Source organism: Podarcis cretensis (assembly GCF_951804945.1).
Source record: "Podarcis cretensis genome assembly, chromosome: 3".
NCBI lineage: Eukaryota > Metazoa > Chordata > Lepidosauria > Squamata > Lacertidae > Podarcis > Podarcis cretensis.
In genome coordinates this window covers 112,777,057-112,794,111 of record NC_137172.1, presented here as the reverse complement: position 1 = coordinate 112,794,111, position 17,055 = coordinate 112,777,057, and the positions used below count along the sequence as shown (strand labels likewise).

Below are 17,055 nucleotides of genomic sequence, written 5' to 3'. Positions count from 1 at the left end.
GCGGAGACTATCAGAGGTCACAAAGAGAAAGGAAAAATATATGAAAATAACAACAAGAGATATGGAAAAACAATAAGAAAGGACTGGATAGTACTGTGAACATCATAAGGTTAGATTTGTGGACATTAAAACAGCAGTAAGAAGCAAGAAGTTGATTGGATCCCCTTCGGAACTTGAAATATGGGTACCCCCAACAAAAATTTAAAATTTGGCTGTGTAATTTGGAATTTATGTAATTTGGTTTGATTTGATGTGATTGGTCAGTTAATAAAAAATTATTCTTAAAAAAAAGAAAGACTTGAAGGAAGAGCTTATATTATCCAGCTAGCAGTTCCTCGTAGCTGATGCTAGTTTGCATGTAAGAGTTATTATAATCGTAGCACCTGTTTAATGAAAAAGGTAGCAAATTCTTTCTAATAACATTTTCTTCAATTCTTTGGCTGCTAAGCTGTACTCTCTTTTCAAGTCGGTTTATATCTTGACTATGTGTGTGTGTGTATTAATCTATGACATTTTCAGATTCATTACTGTGGCTTGTGTAAGTATGACTGAAAGTCTGCTCAGCAAGCAAAAATGTGTTTACCTTAAGCTTTTATTTTCCCAGCAACGTAGCATATGGTCAGTGGGTGGACCTTGTTATAACTGCTACGTAAATATTAGCTAGGCTTGAGTTTAGAGGGAGTACTCACAAGTTTAGCCACGTCTAGTTGCAAAATATTTATAGCTGTCAAAACAAAAGGAAATATGAAACCATTAAGACAAAATGGACTCTTCGTTTTTCTTAGATCTAAACAAAACTGGTTATAAATGCAGTGAATGCTTCAAAGTATGTTTAAAATGTTGCTCATGAGAATCACCTCAAGTATTTATGAAGTTTTCCTCCTGTCCTACAAAAGGTCTCAGTACATTGGTACCTCGGGTTAAGAACTTGATTCGTTCTGGAGGTCCGTTCTTAACCTGCAACTGTTCTTAACCTGAGGTACCACTTTAGCTAATGGGGCCTCCCACTGCTGCTGCGCCACCGCTGCATGATTTCTGTTCTCATCCTGAAGCAAAGTTCTTAACCCGAGGTACTATTTCTGGGTTAGCGGAGTCTGTAACCTGGAACATCTGTAACCCGAGGTACCACTGTATCTCCTCAAAAATAATTCATTTCTTTTGGTGAGAACTGTGCTATATGCAGGTACTGCTATGCAAACACAATGTGTTCTTGGGAAATCATTTGTTAGGTGAACGTTCACATAGTGAGCCAATGATTTCCATTGATTCCTATGGGGAAATTTCTAATGTGTTCAAAACAATAGAATGTTGACACCAAAATGATGAAAAACTTGAGAAAATTCAGGAAACCCCTATGAAACCTTGCAAAAGGCAAACAAGGAAGGAAAAAAATGCTCTCTTATTTGTCCAATGTCTCTTCCTTTTCCCTTGCTCCCACTGTGGTTTTTCGTGAAACTGTTGCCACGGAACAGTGAGACACAAAATAGTAAAGCAATGTTTATTTGTTTACACTACTACACACTGGCCCCATAGTTTGGATATCTGAATCTGTGGTGTGTATGGTGGGGTCTGGGTACCAATTCCTAGTGTTTGGATAAGTGAGGTTTTATATAACAAGTTTCTGGGTAGTGGGGACCTGCATGTGTTGTTTAAAAAAAGAGTACTGCTTTTCAGAAGATACCGTCCCACTCATTGCATCTATCTGTGGACTACATCACAAAACACAATGGTCACAGTCCAAAGCAGATAGACACCTGCAACCCAGTCCTATGTATGATAGCAATAGAAAGATGGTTTGCTCTTCTTGTTTAGTTCCTTCTTTCACTGCCTTAGCCTCTCCAATGCTGAAGCTATTTTGACATGCCCAAAACAGACATTTGGTATATGCCATGGCCCCACCACAGCTATTTTGTGACTGGGGCCCATGGCATTTTCTCAAAATTCCAGATCTGCCCATAAGCACTGGGAGCAAATGATCCACTAGAAACTTATAGGTTCATGGGATTATTTTAAAATTTAAAATTTTAATTTAAGGTTGTTGTTGTTTTTAATTAAGTTGTAATTCACCCTGGAACCCCCTGGTGAGAGGTAGGCAATGAATATAATTGAATGATGATGATGTATAGCTAAAGGTGAAGTGAACAGTAACAAAACCACCTTTGTTTTGCCCTCATGGGTTTACAGACAATCACAAAAACACAGTTCTTAAAAGGTTTATTCTCCAACATTCAGCTCCATTCTGTTCATAACCTTTTCTGAAGTGCTCTTTCTTTCAGCTGCAGTGCTGATTACTATCTGTGCACAATGCAGACTCTAGCTTACTTCATTCTTGCTTGCCTTCTGAGTTTGCAGCTAACTCCCTCTACTAGCTTTACATTGCCTTGCCTTTCATGGCTCGATAGTCACAGCGGTTGCCAACATGGTTCTCTTCAATTGCTGCTGGACTTCATCACCTCTGGCCTTTGGACTTGCTGGATGGATCTGATGAGAGCTGGAATCCAACAACATCTGGAGGACATCTCGTTGTCTAACCTGACACTAAAAGGTAAAGGTAAAGGGACCCCGACCATTAGGTCCAGTTGTGACCGACTCTGGGGTTGCGGCGCTCATCTCGCTTTACCGGCTGAGGGAGCCGGCGTACAGCTTCCGGGTCATGTGGCTAGCATGACTAAGCTGCTTCTGGCGAACCAGAACAGCGCACGGAAACACCGTTTACTTTCCCGCCGGAGCGGTACCTATTTATCTACTTGCACTTTGACGTGCTTTCGAACTGCTAGGTTGGCAGGAGCAGGGTCCAAGCAACGGGAGCTCACCCCGCCGCAGGGATTCAAACTGCTGACCTTCTGATCGGCAAGCCCTAGGCTCTGTGGTTTAGACCACAGCACCACCCACGTCCCAACCTGACACTAGGAAGCTATAATTAGAAACCAGCTAGCCTGATCCTGGCTTGTGCTGAGTGACTCCTCCACCCTAGAAATAAACCACCACCACCCCTCCAAATTGGAAAGCAACTCAGCTTCTTTCTGTGCCAACATGAGTTGCCTCTGGGTCCCTCATGGCTGTCCACTTCCCTTCAATCTCTTCAACAGTTTTCTGGTGATAGCAGCATGCCACTGAGAGAGGGATACGGGCAGAGTTGGCCTGTCTATGAGAGGCAGACTGAGGCAGCCACCTCAGATGGATAAATCCAAGTGGCACTTCTAGGGACATGTCCCTCAACCGCCACCAGAGAAGCAAGGCAAAGTGGCTGGTGTAGGTTCCACTGCTGGATTAAGGAGGCCCTTATCTCCCTGTTGCATCAAATGCTACTGGTCTACAAAGCTCAGCCTTGTCTGTATTTTCCCTCCCATTTTCCCATGCTTCAATCCCAGGCAAAGTTTCCCCTCGGATCTCCTTTCATCCGCTCTGCCCTTTGTGCTATCCTCTTCATTGCTTGGCCTTTATCTTCTCAACCCTCTCTTACTTCACACTGCTGTTTGTTGCCTGCTCAGCTCTCAGCCTCATTGTCTCCCAACCCAAGTGCTCTTCCCTTCTACTAAAGGAATACGGTGATTCCTTTCCTTAGTCCCCTCAGCTCCCACTTGCAGTTTTTGGCACATCTGCTGCTGCCACTCCTTGCCCCTAATTTTTAGCATTCCCTGATGTTTCTGCTCCTCAGAGCCATTTTGGCCATGTAGTCTGTGGGAACCATGGGTGGGCAAAACAAAGAGCACAACAGATTACTCTGGATCCTCATCCATAGCTTTAGTTACCCTGCTTCATAGGCCTTTTGTACCTGAAGTTCTCAGGTACCCTACCCTTTGGCTTTCTGTCTTCTCCATCCCTTCATCCGAGAGATGGAGAACCTGTAGCCCTCCAGATGTCATTGAACTTTCATCAGCCCCAGCCACCATAGCTGGTGGGCAGGCTTGATGGGACGTGCAGTCCAATGACAGCTGAGGGGCTCCAGGTTGCCCACTCCTGCTTTACCATTCTTTCCTCATTTCACTTCCTGTTTCTCACTTCCTTTAATCACCTGGTCCTTTATCCCCCGGGTTCTCTTCCTACCTGGTTCCACATCCTTTATATTATCCTGCATCTTAGAAACACCACACAACCCCCTTTGTCCCCATGCTCAGTATGCTGTCATTGTCTGGCCAATTAGACCTTTGAATTTATTTACAGATGGAATGCTGTTTTGTAAAGAATTGCCCTTTCCCCATAGCTGTTAAAAAATATTTGTGAACGTTCCATGGCATCAGACAGATCAGTCAATGGTCAGGGTTTGCAGATGTGTGATATTCAGTTTTGCAATTATTGTATATGTTTATGGAACCCTTCTTATTAAAGTAATGCAATTTAAGGTTTTAGTTTCCTACATGTTAATGTCATTAGACAGCTGGGCAGCCTGGTGATAGTGTTTTTAGAGTGCCAGTTCTATTGCACAATCATCATTCCTCAATATAATTAGCTGGTACTTTTGGCTTTAGCAACCTCTCATCTTTTATGCTTCCTGCAACCCTGAAATTACTAGCACAGTAATTGAAGATGCAGCATCGTCCAAAAGAAGTGTGGCATCCAAATATAAATTGAGGACATTATTTTAGGGTACCAAGGGAGGAGTTCTTGTTCCACGGCATCATTACTGACATCCAGGTATGTTGGAGAGCAGCCAATGCGATACCAGAGTGCAAAGATTGCTTATTAAAAGTAAAGGTGAGAGAAACTGGGTCTGTATTTTTAGAAGGTGTCAAAAATGCTAATGGCAAAAGACATCTGGAGGGAACAATTTTTTAAACCATGTACAACAAATATATGCTGCAGGACTATTTAAGGCAGAATCATCTTTGTGCAGCAGGAAATAGAAACTTTGGGCTAAGGGGGTATTAGTCATCAAAGGCCTCCAGGTAGAATTTCTTTTGACTATAGATCAGGCAATGCAGGGCCTCATTATCTAAACCCAACTAGTTGAACATTGATTCACAAAAGCAGCAGCCTGGTTTTTGCCCTCAAATTTCTGTTACTCATACTGTGACTCGGGGAATCATGACCTGTGGAATTCACCTAATTCTAATTGTCACTTCTGTGAACAAAACTGCTGCTTCTCTGATACCATCTTCCCCTAAGCAGATCCCAAAGCTTTTTATGACAGCTCTGCATTGGTATTGATTTCCAAGCTGCAGTATAAAAATGTGAAAGGTCCTTTTTACACTTTCAGTTCTTTTAAGAGTGAATCACTCTTGGGTGTGTGTTGAACGCAAGGCAATTTATTTGCCCTTGTAAACAAAAACAGAAAAGGGTTAGAAAAATTCCACTGAAATTGATGGGTAGCATTCAAGACTGCCTGTTGTCTTTGTCCATGAAGTTGGCAGGGATACTGGAGTGGCTTGCCGGTTCCTGCTCCAGGTTATGCTTAAAATTCTACAAGGCAGGCTTAAGCAGTATGTGGACCGAGAACTCCCAGAAGTGCAAGCTGGATTTAGAAGAGGCAGAGGAACCAGAGACCAAATTGCAAACATGCGCTGGATTATGGAGAAAGCTAGAGAGTTCCAGAAAGACATCTACTTCTGCTTCATTGACTATGCAAAAGCCTTTGAATGTATCGACCACAGCAAACTATGGCAAGTTCTTAAGGAAATGGGAGTGCCTGATCACCTCATCTGTCTCCTGAGAAATCTCTATGTGGGACAAGAAGCTACAGTTAGAACTGGATATGGAACAACTGATTGGTTCAAAATTTGGGAAAGGAGTACGGCAAGGCTGTATATTGTCCCCTTGCTTATTTAACTTATATGCAGAATTCATCATGCGAAAGGCTGGGCTGGCTGATTCCCAAGCCGGAATTAAGATCGCTGGAAGAAACATCAAGAACCTCAGATATGCAGATGACACAACCTTTTAATGAGGGTGAAAGAGGAGAGTGCAAAATATGGTTTGAAGCTCAACATCAAAAAAACAAAGATCATGGCCACGGGTCCCATCACCTCCTGGCAAATAGAAGGGGAAGAAATGGAGGCAGTGAGAGATTTTACTTTCTTGGGCTCCATGATCACTGCAGATGGTGACAGCAGCCACGAAATTAAAAGACGATTGCTTCTTGGGAGAAAGGCGATGGCAAACCTGGACAGCATCTTAAAAAGCAGAGACATCACCTTATCAACAAAGGTCCGCATAGTTAAAGCTATGGTTTTCCCAGAAGTGATGTATGGAAGTGAGAGCTGGACCATAAAGAAGGCTGATTGCCGAAGAATTGATGCTTTTGAATTCTGGTGCTGGAGGAGACTCTTGAGAATCCCATGGACTGCAAGAAGATCAAACCTATCCATTCTTAAGGAAAGCAGCCCTGAGTGCTCACTGGAAAGACAGATCCTGAAGCTGAGGCTCCAATACTTTGGCCACCTCATGAGAAGAGAAGACTCCCTGGAAAAGACCCTGATGCTGGGAAAGATGGAGGGCACAAGGAGAAGGGGACGACAGAGGACGAGATGGTTGGACAGTGTTCTCGGAGCTCACAAACATGAGTCTGACCAAACTGCGGGAGGCAGTGGAAGACAGGAGTGCCTGGCGTGCTCTGGTCCATGGGGTCATGAAGAGTTGGACACGACTAAACGACTAAATGACTAAACAACAACAACAACAACAACAACAACAACAACAACAACAACAACAATTCAAGACTGCAGTCCTGCACACGCTTCAGAATAAACTACACTGGACTAAGTGGGAAATATATAAGATTGTCCTGCCATGGCCACAACTTCGCCCTGGAGTAGAAATGGCTCACCAGGTGAGGAGGAGCTGCTACACTAGCTTCCTGGCATGTGGTCCACAGTTGATTACCGGGAGGGAGAGGAGGAGTTTGGCGCAGTGTGATGCAGCAGCAGAGGATATGCCTCAGCAGAGTCACAGCACTGACCTCTTGGACCCTCTCTCTCCAGCATGACCATCTTTGCCTGATCTCCCTTAAGCCTGATGAGCCTGCTCAATGTCATCATCTGACACATCTAGTCCTAAGTCCAACTCTGTGAACCAGGAGACACCATCAATGCAATCATGTCCCCTCTTCCTATCTTGGGGATTCCCCTAAAATGAATATTTCATTGCCTGTCTCTATCTTGTTGATCCTCAGTCTATAGCTATAGATCCCAAACTAGGTTGAGTTTTCTTTCTTTCTTTTGACTATGTCTGTGTGACTAACTCCAGGGCTTTGTTAGCAGTTTCTGGCGATGTCAGATATTTTTGAAGCAAGATCTTCTGTAAGAGCCTTAAGAAGCTTTGACTCGTTTATTCAATCTTCCATCAGATGTTGTTGAGCTGTTTAAACTACAGAGTCAAGAGGAGTGTGCACACAGCTGCAATGGTGACTCGAAGTGCAGCTTGAGTAAGCTCGGTTCAATGCAAGCAATGAGTAGGGCTTTGCTTAACCTGCATCTACCAGTAAATAACTGAGCAGGATCTCTCCAATGCAATTACTGGCTACTAGTTCTCTATGCGAGGGACGCGGGTGGTGCTGTGGTCTAAACCACAGAGCCTAGGGCTTGCCAATCAGAAGGTCGGCAGTTCAAATCCCCGTGATGGGGTGAGCTCCTGTTGTTCGGTCCCAGCTCCTGCCCACCTAGCAGTTTGAAAGCACGCCAGTGCAAGTAGATAAATAGGTACCGCTCCAGCAGGAAGGTAAACAGCATTTCTGTGTGCTGCTCTGGTTTCACCAGAAGCGGCTTAGTCATGCTCGCCACATGACCTGGAAGCTTTCCGTGGACAAACGCTGGCTCCCTCGGCCTATAGAGCAAGATGAGCGCCGCAACTCCAGAGTCATATGCGACAGGACCTAATGGTCAGGGGTACCTTTACCTTTGCCTAGTTCTCTATGCATCCATACTAAGGCACACTGTGCTGTGCCTGCTAGCCTTTCTTAACAGAATGCCACTGTTCTCTTCAGGAGAGCAGGCCCAGGGATGTAGCATTATTCTGTCCTATGGAACAAGAAATAGCTGAGCCATTCTCTCAGTAATTGCTCTGTAATAGCAATTGAAAAAGGATGATTAGCACCCTTGCCTAAGAGAAAAGTATGCTATTTCATTTCTGCTTTGACTTGAATCCATGTTTGATTGAGTCAGACAAAAGCCATTGTGTTTGCTATCAATAACCTGGTGCTAGTTTACATAAGCATTGCAGAAAGGAGATGATTAGAGTCTCAGAAGGGAAAGCACCATGGGGAAAACCATCACCAGTGGCATTATAAGGATAAGCTGAGGGAAGAACTCTGATGAATGCTTCACCCTTCCTGAACCTGATGGGAATTTACTGTGTGCAGAGTGTTGCACATCAAAGGAATCTCAGGTCAGTTCAACTGGCCTTTCAAGCAATTGCACAACTTTAAATCTAACTGTTGTTCAATAGGTTTTAAAAATCATATCAGATAGATGTGCTGATACATTCAGGAGGAAAAAGCCATACCCGCTGCCTTGTGGGACATCTTCAGAAGAAGAAAAGGCTAAGGAGTAAACCCTAAGATGGTTGGTTCCTTGTAAGTCTCCTCCTGGCAACTCCTGAAGCCCTGCTGAACAGAATAACACAACATGATGTCCAATAACAATGGCATTAAACACTATTTATAGACTAATACAAATGGTCAGAAATTGCAACTAAAGTCTCTGAATCTTCTTCACCAGTCACGGTAGACTAATTCAAAAGTTTGATATATACATAATCGGTCACCAAATATCGCTGGAACAGTTTCCGGATAACCAATCTGTTTTGTTCAATGCTTCATCAGCCAGTCTTGATCAATTCTTCATCAGCCAGACTTGTAAGAATTAATACGAGAAGGATGCAGTTCAATTTCTTAACAAGCCAATCTTACATGTAAAAGGTAAAGGTAAAGGTACCCCTGCCCGTTCGGGCCAGTCTTGCCAGACTCTAGGGTTGTGCGCTCATCTCACTCTATAGGCCGGGAGCCAGCGCTGTCCGCAGACACTTCCGGGTCATGTGGCCAGCGTGACAAGCTGCATCTGGCGAGCCAGCGCAGCACACGGAACGCCGTTTACCTTCCCGCTGGTAAGCGGTCCCTATTTATCTACTTGCACCCGGAGGTGCTTTCGAACTGCTAGGTTGGCAGGCGCTGGGACCAAACGATGGGAGCGCACCCCGCCGTGGGGATTCGAACCGCCGACCATGCGATCGGCAAGTCCTAGGCGCTGAGGTTTTACCCACAGTGCCACCCGCGTCCCTATTTCTTAACAAGCCAATCTTACATGTTTCTTAACAAGCCAATCTTACATGTAAGTAAATATAAAACAAGTCAATTTCTTAACAAGCCAATCTTACATGTAAGTAAATATAAAAGCTGTAGAAAATATTCTGTGGATCAGTGCTCATATGCTGTGATCAGTGCTCTTATGATACTGTAGTCACTGATTCAGTGACTATTTACTTACATGTAAGATTGGCTTGTTAAGAAATTTTCAAGTGTACACAATCCCCCCCCCCCGCCATATAAGCAATAAACATTTTAATTCCCTTTCATTGTTCATCCATCAAGGATTTTTCAAAAACAAAGTGAATATGAACAGAAAATCTTCATAGGAGCACAGAACAGGCAAAGTTTTCTTTCCCTTTGGGTACATTCAAGTTTTTCCTCCTGCACATGTTGATTCTAAATGTTGACACATGCAAGGGCAAATGGATAAAATTTTGCAACTGCTCCTCTCTCTCTCTCAATCTCTTTCACTTTTCTTCTCTGTCACACACAAAATGCCACTTTCCATTTCCCAGTTTTCCTCGTGCTATTTCCTAGACAAAAAGTGCAAAAAGCAACTGTCTCTCAGGATGTTTCCAGGATATTTTGTGAGAACGTGTTTCTCTAGCTGACTCGCAGAAGGTCTCCCTCACAAACCCCTAGAAAACAAATAGTTAAAGTGTGTTTCTTAATGTGCTTTTGCATTCCTCTTGAAATCAGCCATTTGCAATCAGTTGCAAAGCAGGAATGAACCCGTTATCACCGTATTTTTCGCACTATATGACACACCGGACAATAGGAGGCACCTTGTTTTAGAAGGGGGAGAACAATAAAAAAAAATCTCCCCCTCTCTGCCCAGCGCCCCTTCAGCGAAGCGGCAGGAGGCGCTGTGCAGAGAGGGGGAGAATTTCCCCCCTCTTGTTTCTCCCTCTAAAACAAGGTGTCATTTAAGGTGCGTTCAGTCGCCTTCAGGCGCCTACCTTGGAAGCCTGGAGAGTGAGAGGGGTCGGTGCGCACCGACTCCTCTCGCTCTCCAGGCTTCAGGTTCCTTTCGACCTGCTCTTTGGGGCAGGCAGGGGGAAGCCCACCACCAGCCCCAAAGAGCAGGTTGGGGAGCAGCGGAAAGGCGCACAGCGGAGAGGCTGCTGCCATAGTCGCACGTCACCTCTCCAGCTGGGAGAGGGTAAGCGGGGCTTCTTTAGACCCACGTGTGCTCTCCCGGCTGGAGAGGTGGCGCGCGGCTAAAGAGGCTCCTGCCATAGCCGCGCGTCACCTCTCCAGCTGGGAGAGGGTCGCGGGGCTATGGCGTCTTCGCTCCATAGGACGCACACACATTTCCCCTTCATTTTTGAAGGGGGAAAAGTGTGTCCTATAGAGCGAAAAATACGGTATTTCCTGAGAAAGTCCTTTCTTCACTTGGGGTTAGAATGCTATTTTCCTGTTGTAGATAGGAGAAGGCAGAATGCCAGATCTTTATTTTAATTGTCTAGTCCAGGAGCAGGGAACCTGTGGACCGCCAGATATTGTTGGACTACAGCTCCCATCATCCCTGACCAACAAGAAGGAAGCCCTACATTTTCCTAACCTAAGAACACAAGATTGGGAGTTGATCTCCTGCTTCCTCTTTTGTAGGCGAGATAAATGTAAAAAAGGACAGTATACGTCATTCATTATGCATCCTCTGATAGACCAACTCTTAAAGCCGCTCCTTGACGTACACTCTTAAGTACAATTTTCTTTTTCTCTAGAAGTAGACTAATCACTAAAACCGAGCAGCTTTAACTCTCAATCGGCTACAGCATAAATAATCTTTGTCTTCAAAATTGAAATGTTTGTTCTGCCTGGGACAGAGCAAATTTTGCTTTCTTAACGTTTCAGTTAAGTATTTAAATCTCTCCTTGAACCAATTATTAGTTTTTTATTCATTTATAAAGGTATTTATACGCCACTGTCTTGCAAAGCTTCAGGGCAGTGCACAACATAAAAAACATTTAAAAGGAATACAAAGTATTATTAAATGTCTAAGACTGGGTGCTTCTCAGAGGATTTTGTGAAGAATGCAGTTCCTTTTGATGCAAGTATACTTAATTGCTAACATGATTTGCTTAAAGTAATAATGGAGGATGTACCATTTAAACATCAAAGAGTCTTGTGACCCCTAAAAAATTAAGACATTTCTCATGGTATTAACTTTTGTGGATAACAGTCCACTTTATCAGATGCATGGAGTGTTATAGAAGTTATAGATATATATACTCATGGTGGTAATGGCAATTTGTAATAATTGAGGTCAGGGAAAATGAAATGCAGAAATGTATGACTGAAGATCATGAAAGCAGATGCCATAACAATTGTGTTAGTCTTGAAGGTGCAACATTTCCCTTTTTTGCTTTTGCTGCAAATGAATAACACGAGTACTCCTTTAAACATCATCACTGATAACCCACAAGCCAGCTTTTAAAAATAGTCTTGTGTGACTAGTTCCACACACCAAAGGGGACTTGAATATTCCTCAAACAACCCCCCACATCCCTATGAAACTGAGATAAATTTCACATAGTTTTTAAAAGCATGTTTCAAGTCCTTCTGTCCTTATCCTTAACCATTGCCAAGGAGCAGGGACAAATGAGATAGTGAGAGGACTACCTAAGCCATACAGTGGTACCTCAGGTTAAGTACTTAATTCATTCTGGAGGTCTGTACTTAACTTGAAACTGTTCTTAACCTGAAGCACCACTTTAGCTAATGGGGCCTCCAACTCCCGCTGCGCCACCAGAGCATGATTTCTGTTATCATCCTGAAGCAAAGTTCTTAACCTGAGGTATTATTTCTGGGTTAGTGGAGTCTGTAACCTGAGGCGTATGTAACCTGAAGTGTATGTAACCCGAGGTACCACTGTATTCATGCTGTAGGGTGGTTGTGACAAAGGTAAGGTGATCAGGACCATAGACAGCGATCCTGCAGCTGAGAGCAGTCAGGACAAGTTGTCTCACCACTGGCTTGCTGCACTTGCCAATGTCCGGCCTGGAGGCTCAAGACTGGCTCCTCCAAGGGACTGAATCTGTGGACGTTTCCTAGGGGTTCCTTGATCCTCAGAGGAATGTGTAGGCCATCCATTGGACTACATAGGTAAAGGGGTAAAGGGACCCCTGACCGTTAGGTTCAGTCGTGGACAACTCTGGGGTTGCAGCGCTCATCTTGCTTTACTGGCTGAGGGAGCCGGCGTACAGCTTCTGGGTCATGTGGCCAGCATGACTATGCCACTTCTGGCGAACCAGAGCAGCACACGGAAACACCGTTTACCTTCCCGCCGGAGCGGTACCTATTTATCTACTTGCACTTCGACGTGCTTTCAAACTGCTAGGTTGGCAGGAGCAGGGACTGACAACGGGAGCTCACCCCATTGTGGGGATTTGAACCGCCGACCTTCTGACCAGCAAGCCCTAGGCTCTGTGGTTTAACCCACAGCGCCACCCGCGTCCCATACTTAGGCTACATAGACAAAGGTAAAATATCCTCAGAGCTGTGGGGGGTAGGTGTGGCATCCAGGTACCAACAGGATGATCCAGTGGGTAGGATTGAGGATATTTATCAGCATCAGTGGAGCTGTTTGGTTCATTTTGCATAGGGAAGGTACTCAATGTGGCTCAAAGACTTTATTTTCGTATATTAGCTGTAGTGCGAATCCAGGGTGCTTCAAACTTTGGCGAGATAGTTCTGGTCTTTTGAAAGCATAATTGGAAGAAGTGCGGCTACACTGTAAAGTTAATTACCTGACAGTTTGCCTATCACCCTGTCTAAAACGGTTCTCTCTCTGAATCTAAAGGAAGATGACTACATAATGACATCCTTTTATTTTTATTTTTACAAAGCTTAAGGAAGAAAGGCTTGAACAGGTGAAGCTCCCTAGTAGTGGAGGGGTGAAGAGCTGGATTTGGATGGTGGGCAGAATACCCCCTATCACTTTGACCTGTGTGTACAACTACCCAATTGTCCATCCCCTCTTGTCACCAAGATGTTGGGTGAAGCCTTTCCCTTTGCAAATGGGCATGAACTCAACTCAAGGTGATCTGCAATGGGGATGGTTTGATTCAAACAAACAGAGAGACAATTATGGAGATAAATAAAGAGCTCACATATAAATGCAAAGTAGATCCTTAACTTCAAACTCTGAGTGGCAAAATGGGAGAATTTGCAAAATTTTGAATGTTTGCATTTCTTTTGACTCAAGGTTTCCCCCATCTCCATCTGGTTCTTAGCAGTCTTGGAGAATTTAGCTAGTAAAGTACATACCATTAGGGGACAAATCAAGAAAGACATTTTCCCCTTAGCCTTTCCTGAATTGAGCATGCAGCAAGCAAGCATGCTCATGATGAGATGGGAAACAGGAAGATGGTCGCCAACCTCTTCCTTTGATTGCAGACAACTAGTGCTGCATTTTTGAACTATTTCTTTTTGTATTGCTGTAATATTATTTATTTGTTGCCATTAATAATTATTTGTTGTCATTAATAATAAATTTTTTAGAGGAAACTCCCCCCCCCCCCTCTAGGTCTTTGGGTGCCTAGTTTTCTGTACAATGCAATTATTTGGAAACACTATGTTTGAAACTGTATTTCAAAGAGTAGCAACCTTTTGACCAATAGCACAATCCTAAGCATATTCACATAGAAATAACTCCTACTGAGTTCAAGGGAACTTACTGTCTAATACAGAGGTGGGGACCAGGTTGCCTTCCTGAGGTTGCTGGAGAGCCAGTGTGGTGTAGTGGTTAAGAGCAGTGGACTCATAATCTGGTGAACTGGGTTTGTGTCCCCGTTCTTCCACATGCAGCTGCTGGGTGACCTTGGGCTAGTCACAGTTCTCTGAAGTCTCTCAGGCTCACTCACCTCACAGAGTGTTTGTTGTGGGGGAGGAAGGGAAAGGAGATTGTTAGCCACTTTGAGACTCCTTAGGGTAGTGATGAAGTGGGATATCAAATCCAAACTCTTTTTCTTCTTCTTCTTCTTCTTCTTGGACTAAAACTTCTATCAGTCCAAGCCAGCATGGCAAATGTTCAGGGATGATGGGTATTGCAGCCTAGCAACTTCTCGAAGGTCCTCAGCTCTGCTTAAGTAACTGTGCTTAGGATTGTAGCTGAGGTGGCCTCTCTCTCCCCCCCAACCATCAGCACTGGGCTACTCAGAAACCATTTTGCCTTGAGGGGAAGACAGACAGGAGATAGAACCACCTGAAGACCTGGCTCCAGTGTCCTATCTGAAGTGAAATCTACTTCCTCATTGTCCCCCCAGGGCTTCTCAAGAACCCTCTTGCACTAAACAGGGAAGTTTAGTTTCCTAAATGCCTCTTCCCACTTGTAGCTGTCTTTGTTGTTTTATTAGTTTTCCTTTATGCTTATTACTTTAAAAAAAACAACAACCGCTTTTTGTAATTTCACTGATAAGTGGTATATAAACACCTTTTAAAAAGAATTAAATTACTAGCTGAATTACTTGCATCCAAGCGAACATACACAGGATTGTGCTGCAAATGTTCTCCTTTTAAACCAGACAGGAGACAAACCCATTACCGCCAACATAAATAATGGAGCTCATATTTTCCTAATGCAGTTTATGTATGTTAAATCCTACCCTTTTCACCCGGGGATTCTTGGCACCCTTTCTACCATACGCATGAGTTTCATTCCACCACTAGATTCACAGAAGGTACATAAAGCAACATGTGACTCAACAGGGAGACCTCTTTCTGCCACCCTCTTAGCATCAGAAGTGAAATTTACCAGAGTTCACTCAGCTACTGTTTGGCAGAGCTGTAGAAGTATGGGATGAGTAGACTTCAGAGGAAACTATGCATTATGCAGTCTCCCATTCTTTCATCTGCAGATTTTTAAACAAAAGCCAAAGCAGTCTGGGAGCTGACAAAGATGGGTGCAGGGAGAAAGATAGCTTAACCCTTTCCTCTCTGATCCTTGTTCAGCTCAAAATTACCCTCCCTGCATTCTTGAGCTGAATGACTTTAGGATCTGTAACTGAATGGACAGGAAGTTGAGTTGACATCTATATCAGCCTGGTTTGATTCTGCACACATGCATCTGAGGAAGCAGGCACTGGTGTACAAAGGCTTATGCCTTTTTAAAAATAGATGTGGTTATTCTTTAAAGTACAATATTGTACATGCTATGCTTGCTTTGTTGGTTTGTGGAACGCCCTCCCATCAGATGTCAAAGCGATAAATAACTACCTGACATTCAGAAGACATCTTAAGGCAGCCCTGTTCAGGGAAGTTTTTAATCTGTGATATTTTAGTGTATTTTTGGTTTTTATGGAAGCTGCCCAGAGTGGCTGGGGAAACCCAGCCAGATGGGCAGGGTACAAATAATAAATTATTATTATTATTTCTGATACAGCTAGGTAAAGGTAAAGGGACCCCTGACCATTAGGTCCAGTTGTGGATGATTCTGGGGTTGCGACGCTCATCTCGCTTTATTGGCCGAGGGAGCCAGCATACAGCTTCTGGGTCATGTGGCCAGCATGACTGAGCCCCTTCTGGCAAACCAGAGCAGCGCATGGAAATGCCGTTTACCCTCCCACTGGAGTGGTACCTATTTATCTACTTTTTATCTACTTGCACTTTAATGTGCTTTTGAACTGCTAGGTTGGCAGGAGCAGGGACCAAGCAACGGGAGCTCACCCTGTTGAAGGGATTTGAACTGCCAACCTTCTGATCGGCAAGCCCTAGGCTCTGTGGTTTAACCCACAGTGCCACCCGCGTCCCAGGCGGGTATGTCTGACACAGCTACCCCTCTCCTATTAATTGTATGCAGTTTAGACAAAAAGAAAAGACGTCAAACTTCTTTAAAAAGGGTGTTTGACAGGTTGGTGTCAGCTAATGTGTGGATACAGGTGTGCAAAACGGGTGACAAACTCTGATTTGGACACCCGGGGTAGTTTGTTGTTGTTGTTTTTGCCTTAACTACGTGGGACAATCCTGCCACTAGTTGAATCCTAGTCTTTAGCCCCCCCCCCCTCTCTCTCTCTCTCTCTTCATGGCTTAAACAGCCTTGCCAAGCTATCTTTTGTTTAAGCTGTCAGTTGAAGTAACTGTTCTCTGCTGCTGCCAGTGCTGATCTTTTGATGACTGCTTCCCCGGGCAGTGAAGAAGAGATGCCAGGTCATGGGGTTACTAGGGGCAGTTGATAGAGTAGAAGTACAAAGGCAATGCTCAGCTGTAACTCTGGCTTTGGCACACATGGCCGTTTAACCTTCTGCAAAAGCCGATTTGCCTTTTCTCTTTTTTGCCGAGCCTCTCCTGTAGCTCTTCTGTAAAAGGAGAGGAAAGAAGACGAAAAAGATGGTGCATTCAAGGCCCAGGGCCATTTGTGGATGGCACACTTTGAGTGGGATTATTGTACGAAAGATTAGTGTTGGTTCCAGCTTTGAGTGGAGTGGGGATCCTGGACAAAGGATTCAGAAGACATCTGAAGGCAGCCCTGTTTAGGGAAGTTTTTAATGTCTGATGTTTTATTTATTTTTAATATTTTGTTGGAAGTCGCCCAGAGATGATGATGATGATGATGATCTTCTAGGTGGGGGGCTCCCTTGTGCTTGTACTCACACCCTTCTTGGGTCTTGTGCTCAGATCATGCTTGCCCGTTTCCCACAGGCATCTGGCTGGCCACTGTAAGAGCAGGATGATGGACAAAGATGGACCTTTGGCCTGATCCACCTCTTATTATGTTCTTATGTGCCTTCCTTTGGTAGTGGACCCTGGTGGGCTTACAAGGTGGCAGTGGAACTGCTCCAAAAAGCACTGCATGTACCTGTGGGAATGTTCTGGGG

General features: G+C 44.2%; 1 protein-coding gene across 1 annotated transcript in view; it reads left to right on the top strand.

The window, feature by feature from the left end:
• Positions 1-339: 339 nt before the first annotated feature.
• The window catches only part of PLCB4 (phospholipase C beta 4), a 235,423-nt gene continuing 218,707 nt past the window's right edge, over positions 340-17,055 (top strand). Inside the window, exon 1 of the mRNA XM_079969714.1 lies at positions 340-358. The gene's annotated coding sequence lies outside the window, so the exon portion shown is untranslated. The remainder of the gene's footprint in view (positions 359-17,055) is intronic.